The sequence below is a fragment of the Thalia democratica genome, chromosome 6 (genome assembly GCF_965202585.1).
Source record: "Thalia democratica chromosome 6, ktThaDemo2.hap1.1, whole genome shotgun sequence".
NCBI classification, from domain to species: Eukaryota; Metazoa; Chordata; class Thaliacea; order Salpida; family Salpidae; genus Thalia; species Thalia democratica.
The window spans coordinates 13840822-13849628 of record NC_139170.1 but is presented as its reverse complement, the minus strand read 5'-3'; positions in this window follow the sequence as shown (position 1 = coordinate 13849628).

Here is an 8807-nt window from a genome sequence, read left to right as displayed (position 1 = left end):
CCACAAGCTTTATATTCAATGCATAGTAACCTGTCTAGGTGTAATTTGTACTTAATTAGAAAATGCTAGAAGTCAAGTATGTACTAAACTTAATAAACTCATTGTTTTATTAAAAGCTTTTATAAGATATTTTTTACAACTTAGCAAAACAAAAACTATATTGAAGTTTGACCACTAAATTTGTACATTAATTAACAACAACCATTATCGCTTGATTAAAAGAGAAGTATTGATATATATATAAATTGTTACAACCGAATTCAGTTGAAAAACTAAACTTAAAGCACAGTACACAGTTTTTAAAAACCATTCACATTTTAAAAATAAGCTCTGAGAACTATAAAAAAAAGTTTTAATAGTAATGTACAGAAATAAATGAAACGGCACTAAATACAATTTTTTGTGACAAATACAGAACATTTTGTTTAAAAATCTAAACAAAAGTTTTTGAGTCCGAATATTTTACTTTTGCATGAAACTATTAAGTTTGTAGATAGATTTGTTGTAATGTAAAAAATACAAAATGAAAGATTTAAATAATTTAAAAATCTGCAGGATTTTTTTATAACTCATAAATTTTGAGGATCTAAACAGGAAAAAAAACCTTTAGTTTATTGTTATATTGTGTACATATATTATTTCATTCACCTCTAGAGTCTAGACAAAATTCTACAATTGGATGTAAATCTAAGTAATTACGCTTTATCGCAAATGCCAAAAATGTATCGTCTACATCAAGTTTAGCTATAGACTTTTAAATTAAACTGTGAACAACACTATTATTTTTTTCATTTATTAAAAAAGCTTATAAAAAAGTGAAAGAAAACTGAGTTGCAATTAACTACAAAAAATTTTACTTCTCATACTCGCATCCGAAATAGTGCTTCTCCGTCTCATCGGAGTTGTACACCTTCGCGTGGTTCCGGTGGTTTAAATGGTTGTACGTCACAATGAAGTCGGACCCGGCGTCTTCCACCGGGTAGTTGGGCCACCAGGTGACGAACGGGTCGGTCGGAGATTCGGGGTCGGCCACCCACCCGTCCAAAACCCTCCGGTACATTGCTCCGTCCTCCTCCTTGGAGATGCCGATCCAGATGAAGTCGTTGGGAAAACTTTCGACTTCTATCAAGGATCTGCAGGCGTGAGGTGTTAAAATGTTATATACGCTAGTTAACTGTCGTTTACTTTTTGAAGAGGTAAAAAAAAATTAAACTCAACCATATTTATTTTAACACTTAAAACGTTGTTATTTGTGTTATAAAAATGTATAGGTTTGACTAAAACTGTAAAAATAAACAAATATTTGTGTAAATCTCAAAAACATTAAAGATATAGGGCTTTTCAACTAAAGTTTTAAGCTCAGCTTTTAAAAGTTAAACTTTTATGATTGTAAACTATTAAATAATATTTATCTAATGATTGGGTTAAATAGTTGCATTCTTGTAAGAACAGTTTTAATAGTTCTGCTTGTTTATATAATTTTAATACGCACTTGTGTTAGCTAATATGCGTTAGTAAAAATCAAAATAACTTTCTTCCATCCTCGGTCAACCATTTTTCACTTGATCCCCACAAGTCTCCGCCAAATGTTTTTCTGCAATGATATCTTGCTTCCTTGAATGAAAGCTTTGTATCTGTAACTGCTACCCTAGTATACTTCTTAGCTGCCGTGAAATTATGCATTAAGCGCGTATTTTTAAGAAAAAAAAAATTATTATCAAAAATAATTTTATACAGCTTTGAGCTTTGGAGGTATAAAAAATTAAATGAGTATCAACGTTTAAAAAAAAATATTTTATTGATAATACAATTACGATTCACAATAGTAAAATAATTAGTACAAACAGTTTTTCTATATGCATAGGTATTTTGTTTTCACGTAAAAAAAATTACATTAAAATTCCTCAGTTTTTTAAGTAAGATATTGAAGTGTAGGTATTTCTTTTGACTTTTGAAATTATTCATATTTCAATACAAAAAACATTGTATTTTAACAGTTCTAAACATATGAATACAAACAAAAACAAACTCAGTTAAAAATGTTTATACTTAAGATAAGAGCTATTCTCTCTAAACCCGATTGGGAAACAAGCCTGCCAAGCATAAGCCCGAAGCATACTTATTTAGCTGTAAAACGACTTGTAACAAACAAAAAAAAAACTGTTTTTTTTTCATTGTATATATTATGAAATGTCCTTTTAATTCTTTTTTTAGTAATTAAAGATGGCGACGCGTGGTACTTTTGTTTGGAGTTGTGTACTTATAAACGAAAAGTTTATAAGTACTAAAAAACCTTTTAATGTGATATATTTAAAAACTTATTTAGTAAGTAAAACTACTAAAACTACAACGAATCATTTTTAAATAGTTATTTTTTAAAATAATATTTTTAACAGTTTAATATTATTACAACAAACTTTTTAACTTTTTTAGCTAGAGCATTGTTGCAATGCTCTACTCCACACGACGCCTATGGTACTCCGTAATGCTGATTTAATGATCATTTTACTAAAAATTTGGCTAAATTTTTTTCTAATTTTCTGAAGTATAACTTTTCAAAACTACGCGGTCAATAAGGAACTTTTTTCTAACATATCCGAACCATATTTTTTTTTCTTTATATCTGGTCCTCTGATTAGGAAAGTTACTTAAGTCTACTTTTAGTCAGTCTTTTTATAGCATTTTTAAAGATTTTAACCTTTCATTTTGCACAATATTTTCTATCTGTATGTACTAACAAATGTTAAATTTTAGGTAATTTAGTTTATGAAACTGTTATTTTTACAATCAATAGAATAAAATTAGTTAGACTAGTAAGAGTGATTTCAAATCAAAATATAGATTTAAGTATTTCAAATAAAATTAGATCTTAGCTAAACACACTACTTTGTTAAGAAATACAGCGGTAAGCAAATCAAAAAATGTTTATATAACAACATAATTACATTAGGAACATCGATTAGGTACGTAACTTGAACCCCAGGCAAATTGCGTACATAAATGAAATGCGTTTTTTTAAAAAGATAGACTAATAATACCCTTTTAACACAAAATGTAACTAATGTATACTTATCTTTTAATAAAATTACGTTTTATTATACAGTTTATTTTACACAGAATATATTTTTCAAAGTATAGTTGCGTTATATTCAAACTAACCGTTTTAAGGTCTTTTTTCATTTATATGTTTTGTTTAGCAAAGTGTCATATTAGTTTATTTACATACTACACTATTTTAATCCAGATTATTTTCAAGATCTAATGCGTACTTTATTCAGGTGCGTACCTAATAAAAGCGTGCCTTATCGGTATTTTTACTATACAGATATTTTTTTCCGAACTAAAAGGTTCTAACGTTGACAATAATCTGCATCTGTGTCCAGTTCATCGAACTTTCCATCGTTGCAAGTAAATTTCAAGTCAGTATCAGTGAATCCCCTATTGCAGTGGTACGTCACCGCGGTTTCATGGTTGACTGAAGACAGTTCCACATTGTTCACCGTCTTTGCATTCTTGATACCTGGGACCTCGCAGTCTGAAATCATAAATTTTGCTATTGTTACTTATATTAAGTAAATGATTTTTTTTTGTTTATATTTTTTATTTAATAGCGTTTTTAAATTGCTTATTTTAAACTTAACTTGTTCAAGTAACGTGTATCCTAACTAAAACATTCGATATTTCTTAATAGTTACCACTTGACATTAATATAATTATTTAAATAACTAAACATTTAAAATAAGAATGTTAAACTTTTTTATTTATTTCACTAATCCTATAATAAATAAAACAATTTTAACAATTAAAGTTAAAATCATTGTTTCAAAGATTATGTGAACAATTTTATCCGATCTTTGACTAACTGAAATAATTAAAAGATCTAAAAGTATACACTAACTATTTTTCACCAGCAAAAGCTCAGATATTTTAATTTAGAGAATATATCTACAAAATGTGTAACCATTGTAAATTAAAAAATAACAATTGTTACTAACTACAGAGATTTATGAATAAATGGTAAGCTGAGATTACTGTCTCAAGTTAACTTATAATAAACTAATCTAATTTACTGAGAAAACTTAAAGCTAATTTCTTTTTTTCATGCTTGCAAATATTATTTACTTGTTTAATAGTTACATTTTTGGGCTTAGAAAAGTATTCAGAAGAAAAATAGTTAAAAATTTGATAGAAGAATTTTTTTGTTATTATTAATCGTTGCTATTGTTTTTTTTTTTTTCATTAAGCGCATAGTGTTTAAATGTTACAGTACTTATTTTTTTTAAAGTATTTATAAAAAATAAATTGAGTTTGTGCTTAAATTCACTTCTTTAAAAATTAGTAAGTTTTATAATATCTTATATTTATTTCTTCAAATACTAATTAATAAATACTAATTAAATAATAAAATACTTCTTTAAGTATTTCAATTAAATAAATAAAATAATTTGTTTTATTTAAAGTTATGCATAAATACTGATCAAGTTCAACATAAAAGTTTTTCATATTTTTACAATTTTACCTTATTTTAAAAAGTTGCGACCTCTTTTACAAGTATTTTCATGTTTGCTATTAATGTTGTTTATCTCTTTTTATAAATTAGATTAAAGTTATCTTTTTAATTCTAAAAATTTTCAACACTTCTATGTTTATTCTTTTAAGTTTCTTAGGCTTAGACTGTATTTTCATTTTTATCTTATTAAAAAAGTTTTGGAGTATATTATTTATAGAACTTTCGTAACTTAACACATAACTAAGTTAGTTAGTTTTCGTTTAATTTTCCTTTTATTGTTTCATTTTATTGATTGTTTTATTTCTTAAAAAATTATTTAAAAGTTCAGATTTAATAACTTGATTTTTTAGCTCGTTAGAAACTGTAAAATCATGTGGTTTACGACTCGATAACCGATGGTTTTTTCGTACACCAGGTCCTTAGACCAATCTTTTTGAATGTTTTTTTTCATCGTTCAATAAACAAAATATATACTACTAAATTTGAATATAGAATTATTAAATTAACTTTTTAATAAAGTTGCAGGGCTAATATTTCTGATTAATGGGCTAAAAATGTTGTTTAATTAATAAACTTAATCATTCTACTTTTAGTAGACAAGAGTTATTATACTATATCACTAAAAATACTTGTTCAATCATTATGAATTTACACACGAACATATATTTCAAACTAAAAGTTAATTTCTAAATTACATGAAAAAAATAAAAAAAGTAGCATTAAATTTAATACTGTTTGATAAATAAAATATTAATTTATTTATTTGTTTAACTACAAACTTAGTTCATACCGTTTCCACACAGGACAGATTTCACTGGTTCATTGTTCTTACCAAGTATTGTTCTGTTCTTGCATGTGACAGTGCTGTGTATAGACGTCAGGTCACCATCACATTTCAGTATGAACGTTTCACCATGTTTTATTTCAAACGAACTAGTTATCTTGCAGTCTGTTAGTTTTCAATACGTTTTTTAAAGACCTTTATAATTCTTCTATTTAAAGTAAACAGAAAATTTGCTGATATTTTTGCAACAACATAAAGCTGGTTATCCACTTTTAAAAAAATACTTCAATTTGTTTTCTTTTATAACATTAAATTTTTATTCACCTTTATTCGCTCAGCAATCCATCAAGACCAAGCTACCTTGTTTTTAACATTGTTAACTAAATATAACAAAACTAGTTTTTAAAACAACTATTTTTATTAAGTTATTAAAAGTTACTGTTACTTACTCAACTAATAAATTAGTTTAGTCTTAAAATAGATTTTTTTTAATAATTTAACAAAGACTGAGCAAATCAACCTCTTAGGCCGAAGTCAGCCGACCTCTGCTTTATACGTCAGTCTAATGTTTTCTTTTAAACTTTACTTATTTTGTTATACTATATTAAAGCTAAACGTTTTGTTTAATTTAAGAAGAATAGTTAAAACTTAACATTAATCTTTTCAAAACTTGATTTGTTACTGAAAAAAGTATTTTTGATTAAAGTTTAATTTAATTTACTAAAATAATCTAACCTTGAAGTTTTTTTGAATTTTTACTTCTAATAGCTCCATTACCGTACAGAACTCCGATAATAACCCCTATGATAACAAACACACACAAAGAAATACATAAACAAACATTTGCTTTCATTTTGACTAACTTACAGCGAAACCTTCAACAGTTTGATAAATAACAATGCCTTAGCTTAATATAAACTTTGTTAACTTTTTGAGCAAATATTACAAAAAGCTTATGAGCCTCTTACTAACTAGAGTACATGACGTGTCTTCTTACGTAGCTAATTTGAATACAGCGGTTTTTTGAGGTAAAAATACTTTGTGTGCAAAAGTTTAAGTGTAATAAATGTTTCTATAAAAAATCTTTTAAACAAAATTATTAATCTCTTGATTACTTTATGATTACTTGATTACTTGGTTACCATATAAGTGTGTAAAATCTTATTATTTGTTAGCATTGTATTCTACTGAAGAGAATTGCTCGAAATATATTTAGTGTTTTTGAAATTGTGTGTCTTGTGTAAATTATTGTAAAAAAAATTTTCTTTGAAATAGTTTTCAAGCACATAGTTCCTAAATTTTATGAAAATCTTTTAACACAAATTGCTGAAAAATTTTTTTTTTACTAGAACTTGATCAAACTAGAATTTAGTCTCCATCTCGTAGGTATCTCTGTTTATTTTAGATAATTTAAAAATAAATTTTGTATTAAAAAGTTTAACAGAAGTTTCAACTTCTACTTAATTTTTACAAAGTGTAAAAAATTATATTTTTAAACATCATAGTGATAGTGAACGAATTGTTATTAACTTCTGCAGCGAATTATTTGTATGATAATTTATTAAACATTATTACGCATTTAAATTATTTTGATAAAACAAAAAGTTGTGCTAATAGGTTTAAAAAGCTATCTTAATCAACAACCATGTCTCTTCTCAGTGTTCTTAATCTTTATATAACTCTAGTTTTAAAACGAATGTATTTTTGCCTGTTAGAAAAACTTCTTATATAAGGTTCATATAACCAGGTGATGAATAACTTCAACAGTTTTTATAAAGAAAAACTAAAAAATTGTTGAGAAAATAAAAACACACCAATGTCGCTATTTTTGTCTCCTCTTTTACAAATTATCAAAATACTTCGATTAATTTAACTAAAGTTAAAATTTTATTTAAATTTAATGTTATTTAAATTTAATACTCACAACTTTTTTTTATTACTTTAAGTTACAGAGTAGCCGATGGTTTTAACAAAATTTAAGTATTTTAGTGTTTATGAGTGTGTACTATTTTCATTCAGCTTACAATTAAGTTTAAGTTTATAAGCATTCCTTTATTTATTAGTTTAATCAACAATAATTATTTTAACCGATGAATAAACTTTGAAAAAATAAAGTTATTTAATTGAATGGCTAATTAATTCTTATGTAATGATCCCTAGATAAGAGCACTTAATTCTAAACTTCATCGTTTACTATAAAGTTTAATTTTCTATACTAAATATTTTAACTAATTTGACTAACAGTATATTGTTTTTTACCTGAATGATCTAAATGAACTTTATGTCACATTAAAACTGTATTATATGTAAAGGTGAAAGATTTGAATCATTGTAAATTGTTTTTAAATACTTAGCTTTATGTCGTAACTTTAAAAAACATCTATTGAGTTTTAACTTTTATAAAGTTAAGTATACTAAAAATAAATAAAACTTCTAAGAATTTTTTCAAGTACTTATTATTTATTTACAGCAAAGTTTAATAGTTGTGGCAACTAAATTTTATTAAACAGTTTTGAATAGTTTGAAACACTTTCTTACACAGTTGTTTACTTATAATTTATCTTAGAAAACAGAAAGGTGTAAAGTTTTACAAACAATTAAGCAGAGTATTAAAGCAGCTCAAAACAACTGCGTAAAACAAAAAGTTCTGATTGGATAATTTACTCGTTCCGTTGCATAAATCACCTTGGCAACAATGAACCGTTCCTGTCTTGCCTGATAGGTTCTGGTTACTTGGTGCCGACTCACATTGGTTAACCGCTGAAGGAAGACATAGTTTGACAACTTTACCGTAAAGTTTACTTGTTGTAATAACAACTTTTCCACAATATTCTTCTCCTGATTGACATGTCGTTTTGGTTGGTTCATCACAACTTACACCCGGTGAAGCTTCATTGCACGAGTAACATTCTAGCCCGAAAGTTGGACTACAGAAACAAACACTTAAAAAAGCGGTAAACACAAGAGGCTTCACTTTTAACAAAAGCATACGATTTTTACTGTTTTCAACACCTTGTTCAAGTAATTAGTAATAAAATTAATTATTTGTTGACCAATGCATAAGTATTTATAACAAATACAGAAGAAAAAAGTTAGCAAATTTGAGAGATAGACTTAAAGTAAACTGTAAACATTCTAGTTTTACAGTAAGAATTATAATAAATTTAACGTCTCTCTATCAAATATCTTTCAAATTTTATAGTGAAATATGATTAGCATCCATTATATTTTTTTAGTTACTTAAAATTAAGTTTTTAAATTTACACTTATATATGTTATAAACCTTATTAAAACTCTACCTAAGTTTTATAATCAATTTTGCGTCTTTATAATTTACAGATTTTTTTCTTACTTTAAGAGAAAATTATTTGAAGTATTTTTAATATTATGTGTTTTTTTAACTATAAATTTAATTAAAACGACTCTAGACTTAACATTTCGAAAGTATGTAGTTTGACACTGAGAACGAATTATTAGGTTTAAGAGATATCAAATAAGTTAAACGTTTCGAAA